This window comes from Enhydra lutris, unplaced genomic scaffold (assembly GCF_002288905.1).
Source record: "Enhydra lutris kenyoni isolate GAN:26980312 unplaced genomic scaffold, ASM228890v2 scaffoldscaffold6, whole genome shotgun sequence".
NCBI classification, from domain to species: Eukaryota; Metazoa; Chordata; class Mammalia; order Carnivora; family Mustelidae; genus Enhydra; species Enhydra lutris.
The window spans coordinates 21,621,369-21,637,663 of NW_019154090.1; the positions used below are offsets into that span (position 1 = coordinate 21,621,369).

At 58.2% G+C, this 16,295-nt stretch overlaps 1 protein-coding gene across 1 annotated transcript in view; it reads right to left on the minus strand.

Annotated features, from left to right (window-relative positions):
• Positions 1-15,774, minus strand: part of LOC111141563 (SRC proto-oncogene, non-receptor tyrosine kinase) — a 50,208-nt gene extending 34,434 nt beyond the window's left edge. Inside the window, exon 1 of the mRNA XM_022494196.1 lies at positions 15,697-15,774. The gene's annotated coding sequence lies outside the window, so the exon portion shown is untranslated. The remainder of the gene's footprint in view (positions 1-15,696) is intronic.
• Positions 15,775-16,295: the final 521 nt, after the last annotated feature.

Below are 16,295 nucleotides of genomic sequence, written 5' to 3' on the forward strand. Positions count from 1 at the left end.
TTGCAGAGGAGGGGACAGAGGGAGGCTCAGAGAAGCCAAGTCAGGTGCCCAGGCCACCATCCAAGATAGAAGTGGACCCTTTGGGGTTCCTGGGACTCAGGGCCCTAGGCCGCCATCAGCCCTTCTGTCCAAGGTCACTGGTCCCAGCTGGCCTCCGGCAGGGAGTCCATACACTAGGGACTAAACAGGGCTCCATGGCCAGTCCACTGTCCATACAGGGAAATGGGAGGCCAGGACAGAGGGAATGGCTGATGTATAGAGTGGCCACATATGGAGTGAACATGGGACCCTTCTGAACCTCCGAGGCCGGGTCCCCAACTGACAACCCCCCTGTCCCTCCTCACAACAGCCCTGTGGGGAAGGTGCCACCAGCACCACCCTGTCCACAGAGGAGGCTGGAGGAACGTGGCGAGGGTGTCAGTCCAACGTTCCCATTTCACAAACGGGGGCTGCATCCCGTTCCAGCCTCCCCTCCGTCCTCCCACACCTGAACGGAAGCTCCCTGCAGGCAGGGGTCTTCACCTGAGTCCTTCTTTCCTTTCACACTCTTGAAAGAATCACCTATCAAACAGGGGTGTGTTCCCACAGGTGGTTTGGAATATGGAAAGGACTCTGGCTCCAGACTGGGGGGATATGAACAATGACAGTAGGAAAAGCTAGTACTTATTTAGGATCTACTGTGTACCGTTCTCATTATCCCATTTATAAATGAGAAAACAGATACACACCAATTAAACGATGGGACTAAAATCTCTTAGCAGTTCACCGACAAGTCCCTCCATCTCAGAGCTTCTGCCTACAGGGAAGGCCCCGAGGAAGGAGCCTTGGCTGGGCTCTTCTTGGTAGGGTCTAGGGCCCCCTTGGCTCCCTCAGCAGAACTCAGTGCCATCGGCTGATCCAGTGCAGGCTGAAGGGGTGGATGGGGCATGCTGATGGCCACGTTCCCCTCCCCCAACCTCCCACCCAAGGTTCACACTACCCCTTCAAATGTTCCCAAAAGCCCTGAACTGAGCCATGGCCACACTCATGTCACATGTGAGGACGTAAAGTCTCCAGGAAGCTGCCAAGCCAGGAAGTGGAAACCCAGATGCCAACACAGATCCAGGCGATACCAAAGCCCATCCTGCCTCCACAGGACCTATAAGGAAGCATGGGAAGGGCAGTCTAGGAGGGTTGGCACAACATGTGCCAAGATCCTGAGGCAGGAAGGCCAGATGTACAGGGGGTTATTGCGTGAGAGGTCTGGACTGTGTGGGTCCCAGCTTAACTGGGTCACTGCTGGTGTCTGGGCCAGGCCTGAAGAGGTCTGAAGCAGGCCCTGAGAGGGATAAGTCTGGCAATTTAGATCAGAAAGGTCTGAAAAACTGAGAGGGGAGACCATGAAAGTTTTCTCAGGCCCCTGAGGGTATGTGATCGGGCAGGTAAGGTTAGTGAGTCTTCATCACACAGTGATCCTATCAGAGCACAGTAACCTCCAGCTCCAGCAGGCTGGAGGGACAAGAAGGATCCTAAACCATGGTGGACTTCCGAGAGGAGGGGACATCACAGCTGAGGTCCAAAGGCTGGGCAGTGTGTGAAAAAAGGCAGGGGAAGTATGATCCAGGCAGAAGGGCCTACTTGGGCAAAGGCCTAAAGGTGGGGTCATTAAGAGAAAGGAAGGGAGCCAGTCAGTGTTCAGTTTGTAGCTTCAGTCTCCCCAGCAGCAAAATGGGCAAAAAGACAGGCACACAGTGGGTGGCTCCAGTGTTCCCATGTCCACTTCCCACCATCCCCCATATCAAAGGCCTAAGAGATCAGTCACTGGAAAGCTGCTGCTGGGTCCTCCTGCCCATGGGAGCATCTTGGGGCCGGTGAGCTTCCCCCTCAACCCTACTCTGGCTTCTACCCTAGAGCCTAGGCCGGGCAGCCAGGCCAGCAGGTGAGCAGGGCAGCCCACAGGCCAGGAGGCCACAGTCCCCATGCTAGGGAGCCTCTGTGAGACGTCCCCCTTCACAGACCAAGAACTTAGGCTTGGGTCAGGGGACGCCCAGACCGGCATCACAGAGCCAAGGGAGTCTGGCCCCTGACCGAGGGTGTGGGCACGGGGAGGGTGAAAGTCTTCAGTCAGAATCGCTGTGTGATCTCAAGCAAGTCACACCCCATCTTGAGGCCCGGTGTCTGGACCTGGACAGACGCCCTGGCATGCCAAGGCTTCCTTAGCAGGTACCACTCCCGACCCCACCGCCACCCCGTGCCACTGAGGCTTCAAGTTTTGTTCTCCCCGGGCCTCTCCAAGGTCAACCCCTCCGGGCTGCCAACTGCCCCACCCTGGCTGGATGACGGGCCTTGGGGGGACAACTGGCAGCCAGCAGCCTCTGCCCACTGTACTCAGGGGCTCACAGTGTTCATGACTCCCTGCCAGCAGCTCTGCTTCTCTGCTCTGGGAACACAGAGTGCCCCCTCCTCGCTGCCCACACCCATGCAGGAACTCCGCGAGGGACACGAGTGGGCAGGAGCACTTGGTGGCCTGGTCCCCTCCACACAGTCAGCCTTGAGCTCCATCCCCTCCCCCAACTGCAAGGCCCACACACAGGTGGCCCCCCACCCCAGATGCATGGCTTTGGGACGTCCAGCTCTCCCTTTACTTAACCCATAAAATGATGCCTCTGTCAGACCCGAAGGGGGGAGCCTCTGAGCCTGAGGCTGATGATGGGCAAGATGGGCCTTAAAGCTTCTACCTGCGGCTCGCAGGATGGAGGCCTGCTGCTTTCTCCCTCCTCCCTACCCCTCGGCCCTACCCTCAACTCGTAACCATGTAACCACCACCGTCTGGCCTTCAGGCTTGGCACGTGCAGCCCCCTCCTCCAGGGCCTCCCCACCTACCCACCTTGACCCTTCACAAACTCCAGTACAAGGAGGGAGGGATGGAGGGAAGGAGGGAGGAAGAGACAGGGGGAGGGAGGGAAGGATGGATGGGTCCCACCCAGGGCCTGGAACAATGAAGAGGTACAGGACTCAGTCCTGGGTCTGTCCTGCCCCACAGCCTACACCCCAACCAGCCCCATCTCCTGCCACCACCTGAGGGGTCCCTGTGGCCGGGCTTCTGACCTCCCTGACCTACACAGGGCAGTGGGCAAGCCAGAGACAACTCCAGGCCCCCAGCCCCACCCAGCACGGGCCCAGGCATAGAATGGGGTCCAGGCACAGAATGGGGACCAGGGGATGTTTGCTGAGTGAGCAAGGGAAGGGGGCCAGGGACCATCCATGGGCCAGGGCTGCCGCAACACGTCTGGTCCCATACTCATGGAGCAGACACGCTCGGGGCTGGCAGGCCTCAAACCGGCTCCACCAGTGCAGCCGGGGTGGAGCGGGGGCTGCAGGCTCGGGCTGGCACCAGCCGAGGGGTGCAGGGGTGCTGCTGGGGGCAGGACCCGCAGCCCAGGGAAGGCAAAGGCTAAGTGGACCCTGGAGCTCCCACTAACCCCAGCCCCACAGAGACAGAACCATGCCAGCTCCTGCGGCTCTCGGATTTCTTCCTGGGCAGGAAGGGGACCTCTTTTCCGACTCCAGGCCCTGCCCCGCCCTGCAGAGGGCAGGATCCCTTCCCGCGAGGACCTGCCTCCACCTGCCCACAGCCTAGAAGCCCTAGAGGGAAGGGCAAGGCCGGGAAGTGAGTGGCGCAGGAGCGGGCCGAGGCAGCAGGTGGTGTAAAACCCCACTCTGTCCCTAGCTGCCTCGTGGCCAGCTTCCTCAGGGACCAGGGCAACCCTCAATCCTCTGGTGCGGAGTCACCTAGAAGACACCACCGGGCAACCGCAGGTCTGCCCCAAAGCCCCGCGTTGTGGGTGGACGTAGCCGGAGGCCAGACGTACACACATGTCCTTACTCCCCACAGAAACAACAACAATAAATCTACCTGCTGATTACTTCATGTTTACTGTATGCCTGTCATCAGGCCTGGCACTTGACACGCCTCGCTTTGTCTGGTCCTCCCAGCACCGCTAGGAGCTAGGGACCCCCAGCAGAGGAAACCGAGGTCCAGGTCATGTGGCCAGGGAGAGCCCAGGCTCCTGACCCCACACCAGAGGTTGCACTGAGCAGCCTCTCTCTCCCCAAGGTAGTTCAGGGCAGGAAAGAAATCTCGGGTACCCCCAGAAATCTGGAGCTGGAACTGGGGAGGCAGGATCCATAGTCCCCAGATCCACAGACCCACGGAGTCCTGAGAGGGCAAGCGCCAACCCTGCCTGGCTGTGTAACTCAGGCAGTGGGTATACCACTTTGAGCCTCGGTTTTCTTATCTGTAAAATGGGCAGGGTCTTGACGATTTCACCTCATGTGTAGGAACTGGACGGCTCAGTCCAGCCCTCAGGACAAGGTGAAGGAGGCACTGGGAATTTGTGCCTCCAGATGGGCTGCGGAGAGGAAACGATCATAAACCAGAAACCACAGTTGCCTGTGACAGGGACTCGGGCCCTCATCACCAGCAGCCCAAGAGAGGAGAGACAACTCCCCCTGCCCCCATGCAACCCAGTTCCGAGTCCTATTGGTCCCACCCCCAAACACATCCTGAAGCCACTTCCTCTCACCATGGCCACCCCCCTAGTCCCAGCCCAGTCTCCTTCTCCAAGCTGGCCAACTGGGGGCAGAGAGCCTTTCTGGAATGTCAGTCTTAATCACTGCTCCTGCTTCACAGCCCCAACAACACAAAGGACAAAGTCCTCCCAGGGACCTCCCATGGCCTACAGAGGACTCTCCCAGGCCCACCCCCTTCTGATCTGCTCACACTGTCCGCTGTTTCCCCTTTCCCTGAGAACCCGGGGCACACACACACTCGGGCCTTTGCCCTTGCTGCTCCCTCTGCCCAAAGCACGCAGTCCCAGACCCGTCCATACTTCCCTCCTTCACTTGCTTCAGGTGCTTTACTCAGATGTCACGGGCTCAGAGGGCCTTTCCTAGCCACCTGTTTAAATGGCAACACACCCAACCAGCTCTGCCCTCTCTCTGAGTCTCGTTTCAAAAACTACCTCCTCACACAAGGCCTCTCTTGACCTCCCCCAGCCCAGGCAAAGACCTTCAACTTCTTCCTAGCACGGCCCACAGCTCTGATGACACAGCTCACGGCAAGAATGCACAGCTGAGGGATACAGGGACCACTCCTGTCTCACAGCTGAATGTCTACAGCACGTGGAACAGGAGAAACAGTCACCAGCCGGGATGCCTGGCTACCACCCGGCCAGAGTGGACACTAGCCAAAAGCACAGGACCTAGCATGGGGTGGATATCTGGTAATTACTGAATGGGTGGATGGATGGACAAATGGATAGACAGATGGATGGGTGGATGGATGGACAGATGGTGGGTGGATGGATGGACAGATAGATGGCTGGACGGACGGACAGACGGATGGATGGATGGACGGATGGATAGACAGATGGATATGTGGATGGATGGATGTATGGATAAGTGAACAGGGCACACACAGGGGGCTTGGGACTTACCAAGGTTGCCCAGTCCCCTGAGAAGGTGGCCCAGAGAAGGGAGGGATCTGCCCGAGCTCACCAGCCAGGCTCTGGTCTCTGCAGCTGCAGCCAGCCTGGCCTTTCCTCCTGCACAGCCCAACTTTCATTTCCCATCTTCTCTGTCTGAGGAAGTTCCTTCCCCCGGGGGAACTGGATGAGGAGGAGGGGCGTGTGGCCCGAAGACGGGGCTCCCAGGCTCCATCTGTCCCACCACAAAGGGGCTTTGTCTTCAGTGCCTCTGCTGAGCCCAGGCAGACCAGAAGCCACCCCTTAGCCGCCCAGCAGGTCCCACCACCCTGGTCAGCCCGGCCAACGGCTCAAAAGCCAGACCCCAGGGGCGGGCACGGTGCTGGGCACAGTCCTCTGAAATCTCATTCAGCCCTAGGAGACTCTAGGGTGACTCCCATTTTGCGGATGGGGAAACTGAGGCTCAGAATGGCAAAGATACTTTGCCAAGGTCTCCTGGCCCACAGAGAACAAAGCTGGGTTTCAAACCCATGCCCATCTGGCACCAGAATCTTCAGCCATGGTTCTCAACCCACCTTATCTGGAGTACAGACCCTCTGGGTTCAAGAGAGGGGAGGGGCCTTTCTGAAGGCAGAAATGGACAACCATGCCTAGCCCTGCACCCAAGCAGGGAGACCTTTGCCCTGGCAAGGTTTGCCAACAAGGCAGGGAGGCTGGGCCCTGAACCCAGAGCCCTTGCCCCATGCCCAACCCATGTCTCAGGCACCTTCAGAATCGGCCAGCCAGGCCCCAACACGTCTCCACCACTTCCTGCCAGGCGGGCTTCTGCAGGGAAAGGATGTCCAGGCAGGCAGAGCAGGGGCTGAGGACCCCACCCCTCACCTTGCTGCTCCCCCATCAATCCCAGACCTGCCATTTGTCTGACCGGTGCCCACCTTCTCTACAGGGCCACCTCACCAAAGCCACAATGCCAAATGAATCAGTTGTGCCCAGCAGCCTCTCCTCAGGCCCAGGGACAGCACAGAGACTCCCCGAGCAGGTGCTCAGGGCTCTCCGTGGACAGGCACCAACACCTCTCAAGTCAAAACCCCACCACTTCTTGGGGTCCAACAAGAGGAGCTGCTCATCCCACACCTTCAGGCCTCGGTTCAATGTCCATCTCCCCACAGAGAACTAGCCCATCCTTTCAGGTATGTTATGCACCACTTCCTCCAGGAAGTCCTCCCTGGTCTGCTCCCTCCAAGGCCCCAAACCATCCTCTACCTTCTGCCCCAGATAGGGGTTCTTGATCCCTATCTGGAACCCCAGCCTCCCTGAACTACCTTCACTTGGCAACAGTAACTGAGCACTGAAGAGCGAGGTCTGACCCTCTCTATGTCTTCCCTTCACACCTTCAGCAGGAGGCCTCAGCAAAGCCTGGCAAGGTATTGAGGTCTTGCCTGGTTAGTCTAGTCACCTTCTAACTACCTTGTACATGAGCTGACACTCCCCACCTTCCCAAGCTATGCCTGCACCCACCAGATGAGTTCCTACCTCCAGATCTTCACCCAGGCTCTCCCTTCTTTCTGGCATGCCCTCACCACTTTTTCCCTTGTGAGCTCCTGCTCATCCTTTAAGACTAAAGGTGGCACCTCCTCTAGGAAGCCCTCCTGGCCTTGTAATGGGCTGCCACAGTTCCTACAGTGCCCACCTTGTGGTACGGCAATGACCCTGATCATTGTACGGGCTGGTCCCAGGGTGCAACCCTTGGGGTCTCCAGACCCCAGCACAAGGCCCAGACACCAGCAGCAGGTCATCAAGAGTCCAGCTGCCAATCCCTACCCAGAGAACCCAGGGACAGAGGCCAGGAACAACTCCCAGAGGCAGTAATGAGCCCTATTTTGCCATGCTTCCCACAGATCTAAGGTATGGGCGGAGTGGTGGTGGGGGGTGCCTTCTGCAAATGGCCAACTGGTAACCAAGCCCACGTCGTTTCTAAAACTAGGGCACAGGAGAGAAACGGGAACAGCAGAATTGTCCCCAAATAGAACTGTGGCTCATCTGGTTCCAGGGCCTTCGGGAACACCTGGCAGGGAGGGGGGTGGGGAGAACAGGTGGCTGCTCCCAAGGCTCTAAAAGGAAATCTGAAGTTTGGAGGGCAGGAAGGTCAATGTCACCACAGTCACTGCTGACACCCTGCCCCCTCCCCTCGGGGTCAGTCCAATTCCTGGAAGATGGCAGTCCACTCCCACTTACCCTCCCCTAACTGCAGGGTGTTCCCTAAACTGTCCTAACTCTGAGCCTTTGCTCACATGGGTCCTCTGCCTGGAATGCTGTTCCCCCTTCTTACCAGAGTCCTGCCCATGGTCATAACCATAACCACTAGCTGGGGCCTTTCTCTAAGCCTGGCGTGGGCAGAAATCTGGAAGAAAATGAGCTTATCCAGTCTTCCCAGCAGCCCAGTGAAGAAAGAAGTCTGCCCCCATGTCACCGATGAAAAACTGAGGCTCAGTAAGAGAAGCCACTTGCCCAGGGCACACGACAGAGGCGGCGGGTGGACCAGCTGACATGGTGGGACCCAGATGCCGGTAGCCACAGGGCCTCCGAAAGGCCTGGCCGAGCCTGGTTCAGCCTCCTAGGCAGGCCCAGCCTTGAGAATTTGGCATAATTCAGGGACAGAGTGCACAGGGAACAGCCCCCACCAGACTAGACCAGAGCCCTCACCTCCCCCAACCCCCACCCTAGGGTGGCTGCTGACTAAGAAACCACACTGGTTTGACGTGACAGAACTATCTCCCCCACGATAGGCACAAACCCACTGCACAGATGAGAAAACTGAGTCCTGGGAGGGAAGAGTTTCCCCATCTGGAAAGTGGAATCTGCCCCCAGGAACCTGACATCTCTCTGTAGCCTGGTGGATGCTATTTCCTTTCTCTGAATCTCAGTTTTCCTATCTGGAGCATCTGACTGTCAACCCTTTCCTCTTCAAGACGATACAAATGATAAGAAAACAGCCGCTAAACTTTGTTGAGGGCGTACGACGTCCTGGCTTTGCTGACAGCATTGCACACCTCACTTGATCCCTGGAACAAGCCCATGACGTAGGTCATTAGGCCCATTTTTCAGGTAGGGAAGCTGACACACAGAAAGGTAAACTGACTCACTACAGTCACACAGCTTGTGGGTGACAGCAGTCAGAGGTAGAGGAGAAGCCCTGGGTTTGGGGGCTGGTAGCTTCCCAGAGCAGTCTCCTGGCCTTGCCACCCTGAGAGGAATGCCAGGGAGGGGCTGTAGGAGAGTCAGGGGTCAGACAGGAGGCAGAGGAGGGCTTGGCCTGGATGAGGCGGGGCTGGCCTGTAGAGTTCACAGGGTCCTGGGTGCAAATTTGTGAACTGCATGACCTTGGGCAAGTCTCTTTGCTTGTCTGAGCCTCAGTCAGGTGAGAGGGGGCCAGAACGGCAGCCCTACGGGATGCTGGGAGGACCAGACGCAGGCACTCGCTGGGAATAGACCCAAGGCCCAACCATGCGCTGAGGGTGCCAGTGACTTCTGAAGGAACCCCGGACGCTGGTCACCATTCCCTCAGGATCACAGCTGCATCTCGTTCTCCACTCAGAAGGGGTGGGAACGTGGGCACAAGTGTTCCTGAGTCCTAGAAGGAACCCTCCCAGCTCTGCCAGCCTTGCAGGCCATGTGACCTCGGACAAGTCACTTAACCTCTCTGCACCTCCAAATCCTTTCATGGGGCTCTGAGAGAGGGGCTCCCACCTCGGCAGATGGTGGGTTCATGGGGTGGGCGAGGGGTTAGTCCCATCCATGCAAGCAGAGAGACCAGCCGGGGTGACCCTGACTTGGGGCCTCAGTTTCCTCATCTGCCAAATGAAGAGGATTACAATGGTTCTGCCTCCCTCCTGGCCCTGCCGGGGAGGCTCAAAGGGGGCTGTGGCAAGCGCTTAGTAAACTGTCAAGGGCGGTACCCAGAGCGATGGTTCCCGCTGAGGCAAAAAGAACCCCATGACTTGCCATCTAGGGCAGAATGTGTCAGAGCCATGAAGGAAGGCAGAGAAGAGGCAGCAGAGCACAGAACAGGAACGAATGGACTCAGGTTGGGGCACAGAGGGTGGTCACTAAGAACGTTCCAGAAGCAGAGGTATCTTAGCCACTTAGACAAGTATTGAGAGGGACGGTCAGTGGGCAGTGGACCCACAGAGGCCAGGCACAGAGGCTGGACAGACACACAGGGAGACAGCCAAGCACTCTGAAAGGCTAAAGTGCCACCTGAGTACAAGGGAAATGGGGGTGCAGCCGCAGGTGGGTGAGTCACAGGTGGGCAGAGGCAGGAGCCAGGCTCAGGGAGGCTGGATGACGCTGGTCATTTCCAATCCACCCGGTCACAAAAAAAATCTGTTTCTCGTTAACCTTCCCCTCAGCCACATCCCATGGGACAAGCCTGCCACCGGCACAAGCAACCAGTGGGAGCCCCGGGGATTCCCCCAATCAATTGGCCCACAATTCCCATCCAGAATTCCCACCTTGTCAGGAAATTGCCTTCATAAGCACAGGCACTCAGAGCCATGAAGCACACTTGCCGTGGGCGGACTCAGCCAAAGCAGCCATACATTAGCCCAGCTGACCCTCACACCACCTTGTCGAAGCTGGCCCTGGCACTATCATCCCCGTGTCACAGACAGGGACACTAAGGCCCCAAGCAATTGTTTTCCAACAATCCTACCCAGCAAACGCAGAGTCAATATTTGAACCCAGAACCAAGGGGCTCCAAAAGCCTTTTGCTACATCTACTCCCTTTATGCCACAAGTATCCACTGAGTAAACATGAGATCAGTCCAAGGACCTGGGAGCTCCCACAAGATCCAGTACTCCAGATCTGAATGGAGATCCATCAGCCGGAACCAGAAGCCCCGAAAATCAGGACCACCTGCTCCCAGCAACACACCAACCCTATACCTGGGAAAGACTTCAGGCAAGCTGGGTGCCCACTCCATGGGAATCAGATGTTACAAATCATCCAGTAGCCAGAAGTCTGGGCTGTGCTGGGAGATGGTGGCCCCAGCCCTTGTCCCCTCTGAGCCTCAGTTTCCTTTCCTGTGTAATGGTAACAAAAGTTCTGCCCACCCCACGCTGGGGCAAAGGATGGAATGGGCCACCTTGCTGTGACCTGGCTGGACAGGGCATGACATGAGAACACCGACATCAGATGGAGTAAAAGGCAGGCCAAGGGAAGGTAATCAGGCCTGAATAGACGGGCTGAGTTTCCAGACACCATCACCACCCCAACCTCCACCCCCAGCACCAGGAGTCAGCCTGTGCCAGCCTCGCAGCCCAGCGGGTCTGGGAACCCAGAGGACTCATTCCCACAGTCTCTAACAGCCCCACATGGGCTCAAAGAGGACTCCGTCAGGCTTGCCCTGGAGGACCACCCCCCACCTAGGATCCCCACCGCACAGCCTCAGTGAGGGAAAAGTCCTCCCTACACAGAGCAGGAAACTGAGGACCAGGGTAGGAGACACTCTTCATTTTATTTTGGAAACCCCTGGGTGGTTCTGCTGGGAGGAGAGGGAATGAGGCCCAGGTTAGAAGGATGTCACTTGCTCAAGCTCCTATAGCAGGGAGCTGGGGAACGGGGGTTTGGCTTCTGGCCGTGGGCTCTGGGATCCTCCCCATTCATCTACCCCTTGACTCGGCCCCACCCAAGCTGTCCCGTGGGAAGGGGCAGGCTGGCTGAGTCGGGAGAGGCCTGGATCAAAACACAGGAGACAGGCCTTTTCCTCCCAGCTTGGATAATATGTCCTGGGTCTTTCTGGCCTCAATTCCCCCATCTGTGAAAAGAGAAGGTCAGAACAGACCAGGCATGACAAACCCATGGCGTGTGTACAACATGCTCAAATCATCTGCCAATAGCAGACATTACGAATCCCTTACAGCAGTCCTTCCCGGGAAGCCAAGACTGGGCCTCAGAAGCCTTCTCAACACAGCAGCGCAGGCCTGGGCCATCCTAAGACTGAATACTATCTGAGCCCCCACGACGGAGGGGAGGGAGAAAGATGTCCCATTTACTGAGCATCCAGTAGATTTGAGGCACCGAGAGAAATTAGCAGATTCCATCTTCACAGGGGAGGTGTGCCGAGGCTGAGGCTCCTCTGGACATACAGTGGGAACGGGACCTTGACCACCAGGGAAGGAAGCATGCACTGGGCCTGCTTTTCACCGAATTGTGATGCAGGGCCAGCCCCCAGGTAAAGGCAGATACGATCTCATCCCACTCTCCCTTGGACCTTATCAAGGGTGAGCCCCAGGCCCACTTTGTAGCTTCAGAAACTGAGTCACAGGAAGGGGTTGTCCACTGCCAGAGGAGGAAGGACTTGAGCAGGGTCTGGGTCTTCCCCACCCCTATTCATCTAGTCAATGTGTGCTAAATGCCTTATTTCAGTCCCCTTGGGGCATCCTAGAAGCCATGACTCATATTATCCCACTTCACAGATGAGGAAACTGAGGCGCCCCAGAGGAAGTACCCGCAACCCCACCCCTGCCCTGCCCAGTGGCTTGAGTGGAAACCAGGGCGGTCAGCTGTGGAGATAAGAGGGTAAGAGCGGTGGGGGGGCAGGAGCAAAGGGCTGTAGGGATCCAAGGGGAGAGAGAGGTGTGGGAGCCACACAACCCAGGCAGAAAGTGGCTTCTCCACTCTGGGTCTTAGTATTTATATCTAGAAAATGGATCGATCTCACCTAAGGCAGGCTTTTCGGGAAGCTGGGCGGAGGCAGACCAGTAGTGCTCTCCCCAGCTGAGCCTCCTTGCACAGAAAGGGCAGAGCAGGACTCAAATCCCCCAGCACACGGGAGGCTTTCCCAGGCCACTCCCGCCCAGACCAGCACCTTCAGACTCCACGAGCTCATCTGCTTAAAGCCTTCACCACACAGACAACGAGGCCAGACCCACTGGGCCCACTGAGCCACCCAGTAGAATACCACTCAAGGCAGGTCCCCCTCCCTAAGCATCTGCTGGCCCCATGCACTGGGGCTGTACAGCCCTCCTTTAACTGTCAGCTGATAGGGAGATATTTATTGTCTCCATTTTCAAGACGAAGAAAAGTAAGTCTCAGAAGGTTTACAGTGAATGACCCAAAGATATACGACAAGCACAGACAGTCAGAATTCAAACACAGACCCGTTTGACTCCTGAGCCCTTATCATACCTCTGGTCTCCAGCTGCCTGCTTCCCACCTCACTGCTAGCCTCCGGCCGCCCTTCACGCACCACCCCAACGGCTGGCTGCCCCGCTCTCCTGCCTTCCTGCCAGTGAACTCCTACTCCACTTTCAAAGCCCAGGCTCAAATGCCTCCTCCTCTTGACTCCTGATCTAGGCCCCCACAGAATGCTTGGAGTCCAGCCTACAGATTTATTCCTACCAGGTGACTTGAACAGCTCCATACCCACTGCCTCCAGCATGGGGCTGTTCACACAGGGGACACCGATTAGCCTCTTGTGTGAAGATGAAGGTCAAACTCCTCCCCAAGGCCCACACAGCCCCATATCGTCCAGGCCTGCTGATAACAACCCCCATAACCCCCCCCACTTCACCTTTGACCCACTTTCCTTAATTCTCCACACTCTTAGATTCAGAGGCCTTCCCATTGTTTCTCCATAACAAGACACACTCCCCCACCTCAGGGCCTTTGCACATGCAGTTCCCTCTGGTTGGCAAGCCCTTCCCCTAGCTCCATGCCTGGCCAGCTCCTACATACTTCCTTCTAGATTCCCCTGCACCCCACGCCTCTCTCTCTATGCCCTTATCGCATCTGTGATTATATATTAATTTATTTGGCAACTTGTTTGTTACTTGGCTCACGCTCTAGACTCAAATATCTGAGAGGCCGGGGACCTGTTCACAACTCCGCAGCAAGGACCTACCCAGACTGACCAAACTCCACAACCCCAGAGGCCCTGGGAAGTGTCTGAATAGAAGGGAAGAAAGAACACCCTCCCTCCTTCTTTGTTGAGCAAACTTCTTGCTCTCCCTGAGCACCACCTCCTGGAAGCCTCCTGACTGATGCCTCCTACAACTCCCACTACTAACCCCATCACCACACTGCTCAGCCTGAGTTAGAAGCTCCTAGTATACAGCAGAAGCTCAAACAGGGTCATGGATATTTGCATATAAGCAGGTTTGGGAAAATGGGGTCAACTGAGGACCAGGGGTTTGGGGTGGGGGGGTAGTTGTCAGCAGGTCACTGAACCATCTACTCCCTGGCTCCTGGGGCTTAGGGGAGCCAGACATCCCCCCACCTACCCACCAGGTCACAATCAGGGAAGAAGCCAAAGCAGGCACAATGCTGTGAGCTGGAGAGAGTTCGTGCTTCAGGAAGAGGCTGGGGAGAGGAGGCAGAGCCAGGGAGCCTTCCTGGAAGAGGAGGGCCTGAAATTAAGCTTTCAAGAGCAAGAACAGATAAGCAGCTCAGAGAGGAGAGGGCAACGCTGGCAGGGACACCTTCAGGATAAAAGCCCAGGGGCCACCCAGGAGGGCCTAGGCAGGCAGTCAGCTGAGAGAGGTGACACATTGTAAATCACTTCCCTGTGTGGAAAGACCACATCACCAAGGCACACCACATCGCCACTCCACCAAAAGGGCCTCACGGCTTCCATGCGATCACTCATCCATCAGGACAGTCTTTTCGAACACTGTTGTGGGCCCGGCCCCAGACTGGGAAAGCCCTGCTCCCCCAACACTGGAGAGGGGTACAAGGGCAGCCAGACTGGGGTCTCTGAAGCTCTGGGGTCAAACTGCGTGAGCTTGGTCAACTCACCTCCCCTCTTTGAGCCTCAGTTTCTCCATTCAGCCTGTTTTATACCTAATAAGACTGAGGCCTGAGGAAGCAGTGAGCCGCTTGAGGCTACACAGCTGCTGGCCGGCAGGACTGTGCTGGAGCTGTCTCCTTCTCAAGGGGTGATGAGATGGCTTCTTCTGGACATGAGTCCCACAGGACCTGCACCCTCGGCCCCACCCACTTTAGGCAATCCATCCAGTGAAGCGCTCATTTATTGAGCACCTACTACATACCAGGTTCCCAAGTGTAGATTCCCCCATTCCACATGTGGGGCTCAGAGGGGTCATCCCTTGGCCCAGGTCACCCAGTGAGGCAAGAAGTCTCGGTGTCTTGTCTGCCTGGCCAGGGGGCTGAGAAGAGGGTCAGGAACAGGACCAGCCTGGCCTCTTCTTGAAACCAACTCTGATGTCAGCGGCACTGTGGCTGGGCCTGGACTCCCCGCAGGTAACCCAGGGACCACTGCCCCCATTGTGGAGGTCCTGAAGCTTGGGGACCCCACCTGGCCAAGCCTCACTTGTTCTGTCCACTGTCCGCTCAGCCTGAAGGCCGCAGAGGCAGACCTGATGCCCCACAGGTGAGCCTCTTCTGTCCACCCCCATCCTTCCCCAGGAGTCACAGCCAGACCCACCTGCCACTGATCCCGACCCCGAGATCAGAGAGGGTAGGCAGTCCTCTGACCACACAGAGCTGGGCAAGTGGTTGGCCCCGTTGGCACTCAAACTCACCCCCAGCCAAAGCCCAGGCAGAGAGATGGACCCCGCCTGGTGGAGAAAACCCAAAACTTTTGCCAACTTCTGATCAGGCAAGCGGCTGGGCTTGCCAGGGGCGAGGCTGGGGGGCTGGGGGCAGCAGGGACCAACAGTGTGGCCCAGTCCCTTGCAGACCGGCGGCACCAGGCCCTACCCTAAGCCCCAGTAGGATAGGGAGGTCCTGGTGCTCCGGCCCCGCGCCCCTGGCTCTGCGCCCCCAGGCCCACCCTACCCGCCCCCTCTCCACCTCCCATCCCCTGCCGGGGGCGCCAGGCCCGGCAGCCGCGGCCAGAGGCGGCGCCGACAGGCTCAGATTTCAGATTTGGCCTAGACCTGGCCCGGGGGCTCGGCCTGGCTCCTGCTCTCAGGGGGTCGCAGGAGAAGGGTGAGCTGGAGGTGGTCCCCGCGCCGACAGGACCCCCGAGCCCCCCGCCCAGCCCCCTCCCCCCGCGGCATCACAACAAAAGGCCGCGCCGGGCAGGTCCCGGTGCGCCAGCCCAGCGCTCCGGGATCGCGGTTCGGACCCGGGGGTGGAGGTTGGAGGGGTGGACAGGAGCCCCCCGCGGCCCGGCGATCCGCCACCACGGTGGTCCCTGGCGGGGGCTCCCCCATGCCGGCCGGGACCGGGGGTCCGCGGAGGGGCGGGGGGTGGGGGGGGGCTCACCTGGACCGGTCGGTAGGCTGGCGCACCCGCAGACAGATGCACGGGGTGGCGGGTTAGACCGCCGGACAGCCAGGGGTCGGGCAGACGGCGGCCTGGCCGCTCCGGCTCCCAGGCCGGAATGGATTCTGGGCCGGGAGAGACAGATCGAGAGAGAAAGGGAGGAGGAGGAGGAGGAGGAGGAGGCGGCCCGGGGAGGGGAAGAGGAGGGAGGGAGCGCGCGAGCAGGGAGGAGGGGCCCGGCAAGCCGCCGGGAGGAGGAGGAACGAGGAAGCGTGCGGGGACGGATTCCCCGCCGGTGACCTAGGAGAGACCCACATGGGGACCCCCCACCCCACCGGAGCCGGGGGTCCGGGAGGGGCAGGGCCGGGGGCGGAGGCACAGAAACCCTGCCCCCACCCTGCCCCGTGAGAGCGCCCCACCCTGTGGGACCCCAAAAGACCCTCAAGCCAAAATGCCCTCCCTAACAGCCCCCAACCCACCCACCCTGTTTACCCCAAATCCACTTTTCGCAATTACCGATAATAATAATAATAATAATAATAATAATAATAATAATAATGTCAGCGCTAATGAAGCCCTCACTCCTTGCCAGGCACCAG